Below are 16,955 nucleotides of genomic sequence, written 5' to 3' on the forward strand. Positions count from 1 at the left end.
GGGGGGTGCAGATGGCAGCTGGTGGGGATGCATGTAAGAAGAAGGCTGAACTGTAGAATTGTATACCATCTTTCTCATTCAGATAAATGGTTACCTTAGCCATATTTGTCTGAATACATCAAAGCATTGACTTTGCATATCAGCCATTGCTTCAAGTAGCCACAAAGCTTCCATGAGATATTACATGATAATATTACTAGCCATCTGTTTAACAAAAACAGTTTTCACCCAATTTTAATGAAGTCATGAAGTCATAGCCATGTTATGCTGCAAATCAGAAAAACAGGGCTATGTCAATGCTACATGTGTGATGCATGGCATCATGCAATCTGTGCATCATTGCCAGGAATTCATTTGTAAATGCCTTATCTTTTGTTCGTATACTAGCTTTAGTTGCGCAATAGAGCAACAATACAACATAGCTACAACTGTTAATTAAAAATCCAAAGACGGCAGTTTGCTTTCAGCAGATGGCAAGGAATATAATTATGATCCGACATAAAATCACAAGGTACTGTAGAGATAAAATATGATGGTTATGGCAGAAATGTCGCATATGGTAAACATTTCAAAACTAGACTAAACTAGTCTGACGGAAGTGCTTTACCAGGGAGTACAGACTTTAAGAAAGCCAGGCAGCTCCTCTGGTGAGGCGAGAATAGTCGCAGCCACAGAATCAAACGTTCTCATCTGGATGAGAGAATTAGCACCAAACACAATGTTGCCAGCGAAGTGTGAGACTTTGCACAGTAGGACAGTAATATGAGATAATAATACTCTGCCCACTTCAGAAAATGATCCCTTCGGTTAAACGTTATAAAAGTAAACTGCCTTGTAGTATGAAACCATTGAAAAACATACCAAATCTCTTGGTAGAAAACAGAATCCCAGAAAATGCGGTATCTGAGCAAAGAGTAAAATTTCCCCTTTTTTTTTTTCATTCTTAGCAGGAATGCTTCATAATGGTAACTCTGTCTCTGTTTTGTCATGCAGCCTGCCACATACTTGTTTTGCCTTGTGGTCAGCACTTCAGAAGTGTCTATTCTAACAACTTTGAAGAGCACACGGCCTGAACTTCACTGTCATTTCCTTATCTTCTGCTTGTGTATTTTGAACTAACAGAGAAACTGACCTAAGGTCAAACTCAAGGCATGATTATACCCCATCCCAAATAATTTGCTGTCATGTCATACATATATTTATTGAAGGATAAGCCAGAAAAACCTTGGAACAATATGCCAACATGAATCCTGTTCTTTTTCACAAAAGCTATTTCTCATGTGTCAGTACTGATATTTTTTTATCTTAAGTCTTACAGCAAACCTAGTTTCTGCCTATAGTAAAAGACGCTCAGTTTTCAGGACTTTTACAGGTATATTTTTTAGTTCTAACTTTTTGAACAGTTGTTATTTCTTGCAGAAAAGTGTCCTCTTTAGCTCCCGTGGATAATCATCATTTTCTTTCTAGATATTTCTGAAAATGCCATATAAGGAAAGAGTGGAAAATTTCCTAATACTGAGTAATATGCCAAAATCTCCCTCTCTTTCACTGCCTTCAAGTCCCAGCTGAAGTTTCCCTTTTATGGAGAGATATTCCATGAGTCCAAATGAAACCCACTGCCTCATTGGTGATCTCCCACTACAGTATTCCTGCCACAGCACCCAAACTTATGTCTTCCACATTTACCTTTCTTTTCAATTAACACTGTAAAGTTAATTGAATTCAATTAACACTGTAAAGAGGATGAGAACTCCCTTTATCTATTGTCCCTAGAATCAAAGACCATGGCCTGGCCCTCAGAGAAGATACCAACAGTGCCAGAAGAAGATGAGGTGGGGAATGGATGAGAAAGGAAGGAGGGGAAAGGGAGTGAGACAGCATAGCTAACATGGCAACTGCACTGCTTTATTCTATTATTCCTATATGAGTATACTAATCATTCATTGTATTCCTTGTTGTGAATAAGCTGTTTTAGTGGACCCTTGGGCCGGCCTGCGGGAGACTGGGGAGAGATGGTCTATAGTCTCTGCTTGAGACAGGCCGGGAGGCGGATACCAGGCAGGAGGTGGATGACGAGCTTCACCCTGGAAGCCGGTACTCCCCCGGGAGGAGCCCATAGGAGCCCGGCCGCTGGGACTTAGGAGGTTCACCCTGGAAGCCGGTACTCCCCTGGGAGGAGCCTGAAGGAGCCCGGCTGCTGGGACTTAGGCGATCGGAGTCTGGATCCAACGCAGGGCAGATACTGGAACTGGGCAGGAACTGAAGCGAGACAGGTACTGGAATCGGACTGGAAATGAAGCAAGACAGGTACTGGAACCGGACTGGAACTGAAGCAAGACAGGTTACTGGGGCCGGACTGGAGCTGAAGCAGGACAGGTACTGGAACCGAACTGGAACCAAGGCAAGACAGGTTATTGGGACCGGACTGGAGCTGAAGCAGGACAGGTACTGGACCCGGACAGGAGCTGAAGCAAGACTGGAAGCTGTAGCAGGAGCTGTAGCGGAGACTGGAGCCCCCCGGGAGGGGCCCGCAGGGGCCCGACCACTGTAGCAAGAAGGCAGGAACTGTAGCAGGCAGGCAAGCACTGTAGCAGGCAGGCAGGCAGACAGGCACTGTAGAACACCTCGGGGCCTGGAGCAACTAGGGACCATGGTGGAACCCGGTTGCAAGGCCCCGATTAGGAGCAGACGCCGGGGTTAAATCCCCCATGTCGTCTGACGTCATCGAAGAGGGCAGAGTGTCGCGCAGTGGGAAGCGGGCTATTTCAGCCCCCTTCCTGCACGCACGTGCGTCTAGGGAAAGGACGTTCCCGGGGAGGCCCCCGTGGGAACGCCGCCGACATCTGCGCCGCCGAGACTGAAGAAGGGAAGGTAAGGCCCCGGTTGCAACTGGGACCGTAACATTCCTTTTGTGAAGGGGTCCCACTTTTGCCCCATTCTAGTTTAGAATCGGGATCTCAATAGACCCTGCCTGTGAGTGATATCAGGGTAGAGCAGAAGAGTTTTGGGGAGAGTTGAGACTCCTGAATGGGAGGTGTCATACATTTAACAAAGTGTCTGTGCCCACATGAGTACAAAGGGAGTCTTGGAGTGCCCTTCCCCACAAGAAGATGCTGGTTGGATTGCTTCTCATAACATAGAAACATAGAAATCATGGCAGAAAAGGACCAAATGGTCCATCCAGTCTGCTCAGCAAGCTCAGGCTAGTATCTGCTGCGCTGTGTAAGTTACCCCTATGCTTATCAGTTTCCCAGACTGTAAAAGTCAGAGCCCTTATTGGTAGTTGTTTGAATCCAATTCCCTGTTATGCCTTGCCGTTGAAGCAGAGAGCAATGTTGGAGTTGCATCAAAGTATCAGGCTTATTGTTTAAGGTAGTAACCGCTGCATCAGCAGGTTATCCCCACACTTATTTGTTTCCCCAGCTCAAAAAACTCGGGGTCCTTATTGGTTGCTGTTCGAATCCAATTCCCCTTTTCCATCCTGCTGTTGAAGCAGAGAGCCATAATGGAGTTGTATCAAGAGTATGAAGGCTTATTGGTTAAGGGTAGTAACCTCTAGGGATGTGCAGAGGGATACCATATGTTGCATTCGGGATTCGGATTCGTCGGGGAGCAGATACGTTGCATTCGGTCGTATGGCGCCCTGATGCATTAATACGGCGATTTCTATTCGTGTCCCAGCTACAATTAAAATTAACTACAACCCTCACCCTCCTAACCCCCCCAAGACTTACCAAAACTCCCTGGTGGTCCAGCGGGGGGTCCGGGAGCCATCCCCTGCACTCTCAAACCCTCGGCGCCAATCGCCTTTGCCCTCACTATGTCACAGGGACCGACGATCGGCCCCTGTGACATAATGAGGGCAAAGGCGATCGGCGCCATTTTGAATACTGGCATCCGACAGCCAGAGTGCAGGAGGTCACTCCCGGACCCCTGCTGGACTTTTGGCAAGTCTTGTGGGGTCAGGAGGCCCCCCAAGCTGGCCAAAAGACCCTGGGGGTCCAACGGGGGTCCCGGAGCGATCTCCTGCCCTTGGGCCATCGGCTGCCAGTAATCAAAATGGCGCCGATAGCCTTTGCCCATACTATGTCACAGGGGCTACCGGTGCCATTGGTCAGCCCCTGTCACATGGTAGGAGCACAAGATGGCGCCGATGGCCATGTGACATAGTAGGTCAAAGGCTATCGGCGCCATGATGAAACCGGCACCGAGGGTGTGAGAGTGCAGGGGATGGCTCCCGGACCCCCCGCTGGACCACCAGGGAGTTTTGGTAAGTCTTGGGGGGGTCAGGAGGGTGGGGGGTTTGTTTAAATTGATTTATTTAGGCGGCCGAATAATTCGGCGAAGATTCGTGTATTCGTGGGAAATCGCGATACGTTTCGCTTCCCCACGAATACAACGAATATGGCAACATCCGTTGCGGATTGCCAATACGTAGGATTGCACACCCCTAGTAACCTCCACACCAGCAAGTTACACCCATGTCTTCTTTCCTTCATGTCCATCCTCTAGCTGTTAGGGATCCATAGGGTTTATCCCGTGCCTCTTTGAATTCTTTCACAGTTTTCTTCTTCACCACCTCCATCAAAAGGTTATTCCGGGCATCCACCACCTTCTCCATGAAGAAATATTTCCTGACATTGGTTCGGTATTGCCTGGAGTTTCATTTGATGACCCCTGGTTCTACTGATTTCTTTCCAATGGAAAAGGTTTGTCAAATGTGCATCACTAAAACCTTTCAGGTATCTGAAGGTATGTATCATATCTCCCCTGCACCTCCTCTCCTCTGGGGTATACATATTCGGATACTTCAGCCTCTCCTCATAGGCCTTCTCATGCAGACCCCACACAATTTTGATTGCTCTTCTCTGGACTGCCTCCATCCTTACTTTGTCCCTCTTGAGATATGGACTCCAGAATTGAACCCAGCACTCCAAGTGAGGCCTTACTAAGGACCTATACAAGGCTATTATCACCTCCTTTTTCTTACTGGATATTCCTTTCTCTATGCAGACCAGCATTCTTCTGGCTTTAGCTATCGCCTTGTCACATTGCTTCTCCATCTTCAGATATCCAGACACTACTAAATCCCTCTCTTCGTCCATTCACATCAGGTTTTCACCCCTCATTACTTACAGCTCTTTTGGATTACCGCAGCTCAGATGCATGACTCTGTACTTCTTGGCATTGAATCCCAACTGGCAAATCTTTGACCACTCTTCCAGCCTTTTTAAATCCCTTTTCATTCTTTCTGGTCCTTCAGGTATGTCCACTGCATTGCAGATCATAGTATCATCTGCAAATAGACAAATTTTACCTTCTATCCCTTCCGCAATGTTGCTCACAAAGATATTGAATAGAACCTGTCCCAAAACCAAACCCTGTGGCACTCCACTTAACACGTTTTTCTCTTCAGATTAGATTCCATTTACCATTATACTATCAGTTAATCTGGGATTTTATTGCCCAGACTACGAGCAATTATGGTCAGAACTTTCCAACTTTTCTCCCTTGGTTTGTTGCTCTTCCTAGTCACCTTGTCTGCTTTTTTGAGCTGATGCATTTTTGTTATTTTCTCCTTCCATAAAATTTAATTTTATATATTGGCTAATGTGACTTTTGACAGTTTTACCTTATTATATTGTATGTATTTTTAAAACAGTAAAGAATTGTTTATGAGTGTGTGTGTGTGTGTGTGTGTGTGTGTGTGGGGGGGGGGGGGTCCAGTGTTCCTTACAGCAAAGTACTATAGGTATGCCTTATATTCCTGATGTAATGTTTCATCTGCATGTGAGTTAATGTATTAAAGTTAAAGTACTATAGGTATGCCTTATATTCCTAATGTAATGTTTAATCTGCATGTGAGTTAAAGTACTATAGGTATGCCTTGCCTTATATTCCTGATGTAATGTTTCATCTGCATTGAGTTAAAGTACTATAGGTATGCCTTATATTCCTGATGAAATGTTTCATCTGCATGTGAGTTAAAACTTATACATGTGAATTTCTAACCTGTAGAAAATTATGCAGGTATTAGGAAATTTACATATGTTGCTAGAGGATATGGAGAAAGTAGTTAATATAGCTGGATTTTAAAATGGGTCTAGACAGACAAGTTCCTGGGGGAAAGTCCATAAACCACTATTAGTCATGTGGGAAAGCCTTTACTTGTCTCTGGTTATGAGCAAGCAGGCTTGGACCTATTCTGGTTACTTGTAACCAGGATGCTGGGCTTAATAGACTTTTGGCTTGACTAAGTATGGTATTTTTTATATTTAGGAGGCGCTGGTGGCCAGATCAGTGGGACTGGCAGGATCACTAGACCTCACCAGCCAAAAAAAAACCAGGACAGCTGGGGAGAATAGGTGGGGGAGAAGACAGGGGGTAAATAGGAGGGGGAGAGAAGGGGTGTGTGGGAGGGGGAAAAGAATAGTGGGGGCAAGTGTGAGAGGCTGGAGAAAGAAAGGTGTGGGGAAGAGAGGGGGGTGAGTGGGTGGGGGAGAGAGAGGAGAGAGAATTTGACCAGAAAGCAGTGAGGAATTGAATAAAAGAAGAAAATTCCATGGGGGTGAGATAGAGGGATCACAAAGCAAACAATACACTCAGTATGTACTCCTACCATCTATGGAAACAAATTATTTGGGTAAGAAACTGTGATGGGACTATGTGATAGTACATTGTGGTAGATTTTCAAAGGGTTGCGTGCGTGCCTTCCCCTGCGTGTGCCGAGCCTATCTTGCATAGGCTCGGCGGCGTGCGCAAGCCCCGGGACGCACATAACTCCCAGGGCTTGAAAAAAATGGGTTTTCCGGGGGCGGGGAGCTGGCCTGGGGGCATTTCGGGGGCGGGACTGAGGTCTCTGGAACAGCCACCGGGCTGGGGGATGGAGAGCCGGCGCATGCTAGTTTCAACAAAGGTCAGAAGGGGTTAGTTAGGGCTGGGGGGCGGGTTAGATAGGGGAAGGGAGGGGAAGGTGCGGGGGTGGGGGGAAAGAAAGTTCCCTCTGAGGCCGCTCTGAAATCGGAGCGGCCTCGGAGGGAACAGAGGAAGGCTGCTTGGCTCGGCGCACGCAAGTTGCATAATTGTGCACCCCCTTGCGTGCGCCAACCCTTGATTTTATAATATGCACGCGGCTGCACGCACATGTTATAAAATCGGGCGTATATTTGTTCGTGCCAGGTTGTGCGAACAAATCTACACCCACGCGCATGTTATAAAATCTGGCCCATTATGTTCAGGGCCGGTGCAAGGGGATTGGGCGCCCTAGGCACATTCAACCTTGCTCCACCCCGCCCCCACCCCCCCAAAAAAGACAAATCACCTAGTGGTCCAGTGGGGGGGGGGGGGGAAGGTTCCGGGATCCATCTGCCACCCCCGGGTCGTCGGCTGCCACTAATCAAAATGGTGCCGGTGGCCTTCAGCCCCTACCATGTGACAGGGGCTACCGGTGCCATTGGTTGGCCCCTGTCACATGGTAGAGGCTAAAGGCCACCGGCACCATTTTAGTTAGTGGCAGCCGAGGCCCCAGGAGCAGCAGATCATTCCCAGGCTGTCTGCTGGACCACCAGGGGGGCATCAGGAGGATGGCACTGGGGGGGAGGCAGGGTGAGGCAGGGGCTGGCAGAATTTTGAAAGGGCACTTTTTGCCCTTTCAAAATTCTGCCGCCTGCCGCGGCGCCCCCTAAGTCTCGGCGCCCTAGGCTCTAGGGATGTGCAGAGGGATGCCATACGTTGCACTCGCTATTTGTATTCGTCGGGGGGCAGATACATTGCATTCGGCAAGGGGGCCCCCGATACATTCATGCCTTCATTCTTATTCGTTTCCTGGCTAAAATTGAATTAACTTCAACCCCCCCCCCCCAGACTTACCAAAACTCCCTGGTGGTCCAGCGGGGGGTCCGGGAGCCATCTCCTGCACTCACGCCCTCGGCTGCGGTATTCAAAATGGCGCCGATAGCCTTTGACCTTACTATGTCACAGGGGCTACCGGTGCCATTGGTCGGCCCCTGTGACATAGTGAGGGCAAAGGCTATCGGCGCCATTTTGAATACTGGCAGCCGACAGCCCGAGTGCAGGGGGTCAGGAGGGTGGGGGGTTTGTTTAAATACGCTCCTTTAGACGGCCGAATAATTCGGTGAAGATTCGTTGTATTCATGGGGAATTGCGATACATTTCGCTTCTCCACAAATACAACGAATATGGCCCTATACGTTGCAGATTACCAATACGTTGGAAATGAATGCACACCCCTACTAGGCACAGGCCTAGCTCACCTAGTGGTTCCTCCGGCTCTGATTATGTTTCTGGAGAGTAAACAGTGCAGCTAAAGAGTACCTTTAGAAATTTTGTGTATTCCATGGAAGATGCTTTTCTAATTTTGCTTTGTATTGGAATGTAAGGGTTTGTTTTATTTTAAGGTGCAGGTTTTCCTAACAAAATAATGATATAATATGTGTAACCCTTGGGCTAGCGTCCCTTCACAGGACTCCAAAGACCATCCCTCAAACAGGGCTTCAGCTATTAAAGATACACTCTGAAAGTCCAATATACCCTGTCAAGGGAAAGATTGTCTTCTAGGCCCTGAGCATTGTTCAATAGTTGATTGAGCATACCAATCAATTCCACATTAATGCCTCTTGTATACAGCACTAATAATCACTCTGGAAGCAGTTGATGATTTCCAACTTCAATTTTATTGATTAAAGGTGGAAAGGTTTATGAAAATATTAAGTTAGCAGTTCTTGGTATTTACAATCCATTTTATATCTTCAGATCTTCTAATAAATTTGTGACTTTCAGCTTTCAGCTGCATATTCTGTTACTAATGTCCAATTGGTTTCTTATCTCAAATCCTTCCAATTAATGGGGTAGTTTTCAAGATTCCTTCCACCATTTGGTAAATGGCATGGTATCCCAATTTAAATGTACTAATTCAAAGTTTCATTTCTCATACCTTTAGTCCGGTTGTTCAGTCATTCTCCTTGCTTCCCTTGTTGGTACCTGGATAGTACCTCTTCACTCCTATGTTCAAAATCCTACTGATGTAGATGTGGTTTACACTGAATGGGTGACATAGATTTTCTTCACTGCCTCCTTCTCCTCAGGTATGAACCCAGATCCATTCCTTCAGGAGGACTAACAATAGTCCATCCATACTCTGGTTGAGAGACACTGCTCCTCTTAGATGACATACACTGAGCTCTTGGGCCCTAGGGTACTCAGGCTTGTTGGAAAAAATAAAAAACTTTAACAAGGGGTAACCAAAAATAGAGAAAGGAAGGGTGAAACAACATGCTCCTCCAAAATGAAAAGGTTTCCAAAAATATAGAGTAAGGTTGGGCAAAGGCACCCTTTTTACTTTTCCATACTCAAGCCTCATCCATAAAGGCCCAAGGATCCTTTCCTAAGAAAACTAAAGAAAACAGGAGCAAGCATAGTGACATGCTGCCTGTACAAGGGATACTACAGTCCATACCCCAGTATGGTGGCATGGGTTTATATACTCTGGGGACTCGCCCTTCCAGTCTCCCACATTGGGGACCTACAGCCCACCATAATTCTACTTCTATTCTCCCTCTGACAAATGGAACAATCCTCTTTAGTAGAGGTCCTTTAGCTCTCTACATATGTGTTTCCATGCTCCTATTTGCTAAAAATTTGAAATAGATGTGAAAAACCTAGTTTTAATGTACTTTAGACAACTATGACCCATATTCTCTCTGGATCTCTCCCCTATCTCCCTCCCCTTAACAGCAGTCTGGCAATGTAAAGGCTGTGAGACTGTGTGTGCTCATGAGCTTTGCTGCAGCCCCCACCTCTGCAGTAAGGAATTTTTTTCTGCTCTAAAAAGGAAGCCTGCAGACTAGTACCATGAGCACACACTGTCTCTACATCTCTGCACTGCCAGATTGCAGCTGCTATATCCTTTGCTGCGACAGCCTGAAGTGGGAGAAGGGAGGGAGGAAGAATCAAGGGTAGTGGAGCATGACAACATGTTAAATTGAATAGTTTGATGGGTGGCTTGGGAGAGGAGAGGGAGTGAAGGAGACGGGTGAATGGAGTGGAAGTCACAGTTGAAAAAAAACAAGCAGACCCTCACCAAATACAGAATAAGTTATCACAGACTAGAAATAAAAAGATGCAGACAAAATTAAACCGGAAACCCCAAGACAGTCTCTGCATGTAATATAACACTGGAGAAATATAAAGAGAAATGCATTTCCTCCTGTGCCGTGCAAAATACCAAGAGGTCCATATTTAGCTGCTCTGTGGCTCGGCTATTTAGCCGGATAAACTTATTCAACTAATTTAGCTTATATATTCAGCTGTTTTAAAGTTAGTCAGATAAATATATCTGGATAAATTTAGGATAAGTGTATGGGCCGACCCGAGTTAGCCAGTTAACTTATCCGGCAAAATCATCTCCTCCCAGCTATGGCCCCTGGGATGCCTCCGACTTATGCAGCCAAATTTTAACAGGATAAAAAGTCATCTGGCTAGAATTTAGCTGGGTAAGTGTCCAAATATTCATTTAGCTGGATGGTGTCTGAATATGGACCTCAAATATATCACAGATACACAGTTCCCAAAGCTGACAGAGGAAATAAAAAACCTCCCACAAAAGAATGAGCAAGAAAAACTCTTTATAAACCTGGTGAACAGAGGAAAAACAGAAGCTATAGCAGAAAATACGTAGTGTCCTGCCACCAGACCTGAACTGAAACTTGACCAAGGACAATACAGAACAGCACCAAAACCCCGACATGCCCTGATGCTGTACTTTCTATAACCTATACTTTTATTTGACTTATTACCAGTTTGTAATTTTTCTTTCTTTTCTTACCCTTTTAATTTTAATCATTCTGTATATTACCTTGGCAATTGTCATGCCAATAAAGTTATCTGAATCTGACGCTGTGTGTATAAGAATATGGGATGGAAGCTGGCAACATGTGAACATGGGCAAATTTTACTACCTTGGCGATGGCATCCCTAGACTCACACTTACTTTGTATAAATATATTTTACCTATAATACGCCCTAAGTATTTGGGCAGTACTTAATGCTGTAACCATAAACCACCCTACTGAAATTTTTAACGTGTGATTCACTTTTCATTTCTGTAGTACTCTCCCCTTTGCTTTAGCCAACTACCAATCTAAATCCACTGGCCTTTTCGTATTTGTTTGATTAAGCTCCCAATAATTCAAGAACAATAAAAGTCAGATTTTGGTACTACCCACGAGAACTTGGAAGAACGGACTTCCTACATGCAGAATATTTGCTCATTTGCATTGCATAAAATGTCTCACACACATTTTTTGAGCTATCGATGCATTACTACTGGCACTTACACTGTCAAGCCACATAAAGTAAGGCAGGCAAGGAAAAAATGTAAAATGCATTTAGGGGCCGATGCAAAAAAAAGCGCGGAAAGCGGGTGCTGAAAAGTCAGCGTCTGCTTTCTTAATGCACGTATGGCGCCCACAAGGGAGGCACCATGCTATATTATAATTAGGGGGTCATGTTAGCAAGGAGGCGCTAGGGTCACTTGCGCTACCCTAGCACCTCCTTGCTAAAGCGATCCCGCGTTTACCGAAGGTCTGCCAGTTATGAAAACCGACGCCTAGCATATCGGCATCTGTCTTCTTAATGTGGCCGGCTGAGATTTTTTTTTTTACTTTTAAAGAAGTACAGAAAAGCAGTTTTTTCTGCTTTTCTGTACTTCTTTTCAATGCATTCAGCTATTAATGCCTGCTAAGCAATAAATGTGCACATTTATTTTTTTGCATTTGGAGTGAATGAGTAATAGCCTCACTCACATGCATTTGCATGTGATGAGCGCTATCCCATTCACTCCGTGTGGGACGCGCATTAAATAGGCGCTAATCCCCTTATTGCATTAGGGGGTGGATTATTGCCCGAACTGCTTTACATTACTTTCATCACTCAATTACATGGGATTCACACAAATTATTAAAAGCCCAACCCATAAAGCAGGCCACACTCTGGACCTTATTTTCATCAATGAACGCATCTCTCTCTCCACCATGCCCACATGCTCGACGGTCCCCTGGATGGATCACCGAATCATTAACACGACTCTCGAGATCAAAGAACACCCTCCCCAATCCTTCTCGAAAACCACAATCCAATTCAGGAAACCATGCTCCACAGACCTCCTCAGCAACCAGCTCTCTAAAGAATTAATACAACTCGATCTCTCCGATGCAAGCGCAGCCACCTCCTCCTGGATCAGCATCACTAAAAAAATTGCGGACCTAAATTGCCCGTCCACCACAAAAGTCTTACAACCCTCACCAGACAACAGGAAACCATGGTTTACCCCAGAACTGAAGTCGCTCAAACAAAAGCTAAGAAGTAAAGAACATATTTGGAGAAAAAACCCATCCACCACAACTCTAGCCACATATAAAGCCCTCCTCAATGCCTACAGGAATGCTATTCATAGAATAAAGAAAGATTTTTGCTCAAAAAAAATCCACCATTTCATCTTTGATTCGAAAGCACTATTCTCTTATGTCTTATCACTCACTAAACCATCCCCTCCTACCATTCCAGACGACCAAGCACTTAAAAAATCCACTGAAATAGCAGACTACTTCAAGAAAAAAATCGCCAACTTGACCGAATCCCTCTTAACATCCAATCCCCTGCCCCCTCTCCCTCTCGCTACCCTACCTCAACAAAACACGAGTTTTGAATCTTTCGAGACCACATCAGCTCTTGAGATAGAAAACATTCTCATGAAACTGAAACCCTCCTCTCACCCAATGGATACAATTCCGACTAACCTTCTCATTTCCATAAGGAATACCATCTCAAAGCCAATTGCAGATATTAATTGCTCTCTTACTCAAGGCCTAGTCCCTGACCAACTTAAGCTAGCAATCCTAAAACCCTTACTAAAAAAACCGAATCTGTCGCCAATGGACCCAGCTAACTTCCGCCCAATAGCTAACCTGCCTCTGATTGCTAAACTTATGGAAAAGATAGTCAACAAGCAACTATCTGATTACCTGGAAGAAAATACCATTCTCGCACCCTCTCAGTTCGGATTTCGCAAATCGTTAAGCACAAAATCCCTTCTTTTATCTCTTACGGACACCATACTTACAAACCTGGAAAAAAAACAACCCTATCTCTTGATCCTACTAGATCTCTCCGCGGCTTTCGACACGGTAAACCATTCAACTCTATTAGAGCGTCTGGCAGACATAGGCATCAAGGGAACAGTCCTTAGCTGGTTCAAGTCCTTCCTGTCTAACAGACACTTCAAGGTAAAGATAAACAACAAAGTATCACATCCGGTCCTCTCCAACCATGGAGTCCCCCAAGGTTCCTCCCTCTCACCGACCCTCTTCAACATTTACCTTCTCCCGCTCTGCCATCTACTCAACAATCTAAAGCTAACTCATTTCCTCTACGCGGACGACGTACAAATTCTCATCCCTATCACAAAATCCCTACATAAAACTATGACACACTGGAACAATTGCTTGCAATTAATCAATCACCTCCTCTCCAGTCTCAACCTAGTCCTTAACAACAACAAGACGGAGATCCTAATCATCTCACAAGATGACAACACAGGGCTTCTCAACTCAACTGGCACCCTCCTATCAACCATACCAAAATTAAATCAATTTCCTTATGTGAGAAATCTGGGAGTCATGCTTGACAACCAGCTAAACTTAAAAACATTTGTAAACACCACCACCAAGGACTGTTTCTACAAACTGCAAGTACTTAGAAAGCTGAAACCACTACTTCACTTCAACGATTTCCGGATGTACTACAGTCTATCATCCTATCTAAGATCGACTACTGCAACTCTCTCCTGCTTGGGCTCCCAGCCTCTCCAGATGGTTCAGAACTCTGCAGCCAGAATTCTTACCAACACCAACAAAAGAGAACACATCACCCCCATCCTTAAGAACCTCCACTGGCTGCCCATTAAATTCAGGATCCTCTTTAAAGTTCTCACAATTATCCATAAAGCCACGCACAACATCTCTCCGCTCAATCTCAGCTCCCAACTGCGTCCTCATACATCAACCAGACCTATCCGAGGAGCATACAAAGGCACGCTCTATGCCCCTCCAGCAAATCTTCCCTTAGGAAAAGCACCATACATCCAACAAGAACCATGCCACTCGCTGTTCAGAAAGAAACTCAAAACTTGGCTCTTCTGCCAAGCTTTTCCAGGAACATACGCCCCTGGCCCTCATCCAGCTTGCTCGTCCCTCTGATCATGCTCACTGGCTGATCTAATTAAGGTCATTCTATGTAACCTTCTTGTTTTCACTGTCATAGGTTATTGATTGTCACCTTCACAAGCTGTATTTTTTCTCTACTCCCCATTACCATTTTACAGATTACTTTATACAGGTAACTGTTTAATTGGTTTTATGGACCAATCCATATCTCAGCTAGAATAGTTCTCTCCTTCCAAGTTTGTTTTATGATTGTTATTATGTTATTATGTTATTATGGACCAATCCATAACTTAGCTAAAATAGCTTCCCCCTTTCAAGTTTCATGTACCCATTGTTCCATGTACCGCTGTTTTATTGTTACATTGTAAACCGATGTGATTTGTATTTCATACAGGAACACCGGTATATAAAAACTAAAAATAAATAAATAAATATTTAACCCGTGTCCAACTGCGGGTTATACTGTGCTCTTGGCTGAGCGCACTGTATTGCATCGGCTCCTTAGTTTGTGATTAATTAATGAACACATATATCTGTTAAGTGACTAGAAGATTGGGAGTTTTCTTTGGCCAGGCTCTAATGAAGTTTGAATGTTTTTAGTCTTGAAAGGCCAGATGCTAATTTTTAAAAATTTCTTATAGTTAGGATTGATATGATGCCTTTCATTCAAATGATATCACAATGTGCTTTATAGGTTATAGGTTAATTTATTTATATGACACCTATGCGAAAGCCCTAGGCATCTTACAAAAAAACATACCTAGTGATTTGAGACAAATAAAATAATAATAAAATAGGTAAAATTAAAAATCAAGATACTAGATGATCTCTAGATTAAAATAATTAAAAATACTATCAAACGTATTGTCAATAAAATACTAAATTATAGGTAAATGATTAAAAATGTGGTTAAAGAAAATGAAATTTAATCACTGAATTAAGAATAGGCATCAATAAACAAAAGAGTCTTTAACCATTTCTTAAATGTTTTAGTGCAGACTAAAGATCTTATTGCAAAAGCGAAAGGGTGCTACAGAAAATGTATGCTATCGGATTTTAGACAGACTTAACTGACATATAGGGGAACAGCTTGGTAGTACATGCGTCGCACTTGGACTATCTGAAACCCTTCACAGGGGTGGAAACAAGGGAACAATAATGTTATTAGCCAGTAACAACTGGGGACGACAGAGGCTCAGGGACATAATGTGTTCAGGTTTCATAAGGATCTGGCCCTCTTCCTATGTAATCTGCACAAGGCAGATTACAAAGAAAAATGTGTTTATGTTGGAAATAGGAGTGGGAGGGGACATAAAGAATATATAACATGGGAACTGAACAATGCAGAAGTGTATGCGTAACAATACATTGTGTCGGCTGATATTGTAGTATGGGAGTGAAACGTTCTGTGTTTCATTTGTTTTTGCAAAACCTCTCTTTTTCCTCATAAGTGAGATTTTACCTATAATTCACCCACACGTACCTCTTTCAAGCTGCATTGCTTCTCACACAACATAACTGTACTTCCTGGGGACTGAATGAAATTACACACAGGGAAACTTCAGTAAAAGGCATAATATAGGGATTTAAAAACTAGATATGTAGCTAGGTCTGACTGGTTTATAATTTTCCTCTGTGGAGTGGCTAAACAATAGCTGCCTATTTTTACTCAGTGACTAAAAGCAAGTGTTCACCCAAGTATGTTTTAAGCTGAGGGAGAAATTCAGCTGGAAAATTCAAACATCCAGTGTTAGCCGGCTACATCTGAGTGCACGAATAGCACATTTTGGGGTAGATCTTAAAAAAATACGCGATTGCGTACTTTTGTTCGTGCACCAGGCGCGAACAAAAGTACGCTGGATTTTATAAGATACTTATCAAATCCAGGGTTGGCGCGCGCAAGGGGGTGTACATTTGTGCAACCTGTGCGCGCCGAGCCCAGCGCGCGCTGCCTGTTCCCTTCCCCTACCTAACCCACCCCCTACCTTTGTCGGCAAAGTTACGCCTGCTGAAAGCAGGCGTAACTTTGCGCGCGCCGGCCAGCAGACCTGCTCCATGTTCCGGTCCCGGGGGCTGGTCCGGAGGCCTCGACCACGCCCCCGGGCTGGCACCACGCCCCTGGGCCCACCCCCGGGCCCGCCGCGGCACGCCCCCGAAATGCCGCATCATTTCGGGAACGCCCCCGACACGCCACGTCGTTTCGGGAATGCCCCCGACATGCCCCCTCCACGCCCCTTTTCCAAAGCCCCCGAACTTACGCGCGTCCCGGGGCTTTACGCTCGCTGGCGGCCTATGCAAAATAGGTGCGCCGGCGCGCGAGGGCCCTGCGCGCGTAAATCTGGAAGGATTTACGCGCGCAGGGCTTTTAAAATCCGCCCCTTTGTTTTTAATTCAGAATTATTTTCCATCTTTCTTGAGTAGAGCAAAAGATGTTCACCTATAATTTGACCTTGGGATTGAAGAAAGTTATAGCTGGGTTCTGGAAAAAGAAAATAATTTATTTTGTTTCTACATTTTTAACAATGATAAAAACAAAACACTGGGAAATTACAAAGATATTCCTGTACAACTCAATATATGGATGGAATTGCTTATAGCCAGGGTTGCTTCTTTGTCACGAAGTATTAAAACATTTTGGTTAGGAATGCTGGGAATCATTTCAACTGGGTTTCAGATTAGGTTTTATTTGACTTTATTTCAATTATGAGCAAGTGT

General features: G+C 44.6%; 1 protein-coding gene across 1 annotated transcript in view; it reads right to left on the bottom strand.

Annotated features, from left to right (window-relative positions):
- SORBS2 (sorbin and SH3 domain containing 2) overlaps positions 1–16,955 on the bottom strand; it is a 747,676-nt gene that overhangs the window by 620,153 nt on the left and 110,568 nt on the right.

The sequence above is a fragment of the Rhinatrema bivittatum genome, chromosome 1 (genome assembly GCF_901001135.1).
Source record: "Rhinatrema bivittatum chromosome 1, aRhiBiv1.1, whole genome shotgun sequence".
Classification (NCBI taxonomy): domain Eukaryota; kingdom Metazoa; phylum Chordata; class Amphibia; order Gymnophiona; family Rhinatrematidae; genus Rhinatrema; species Rhinatrema bivittatum.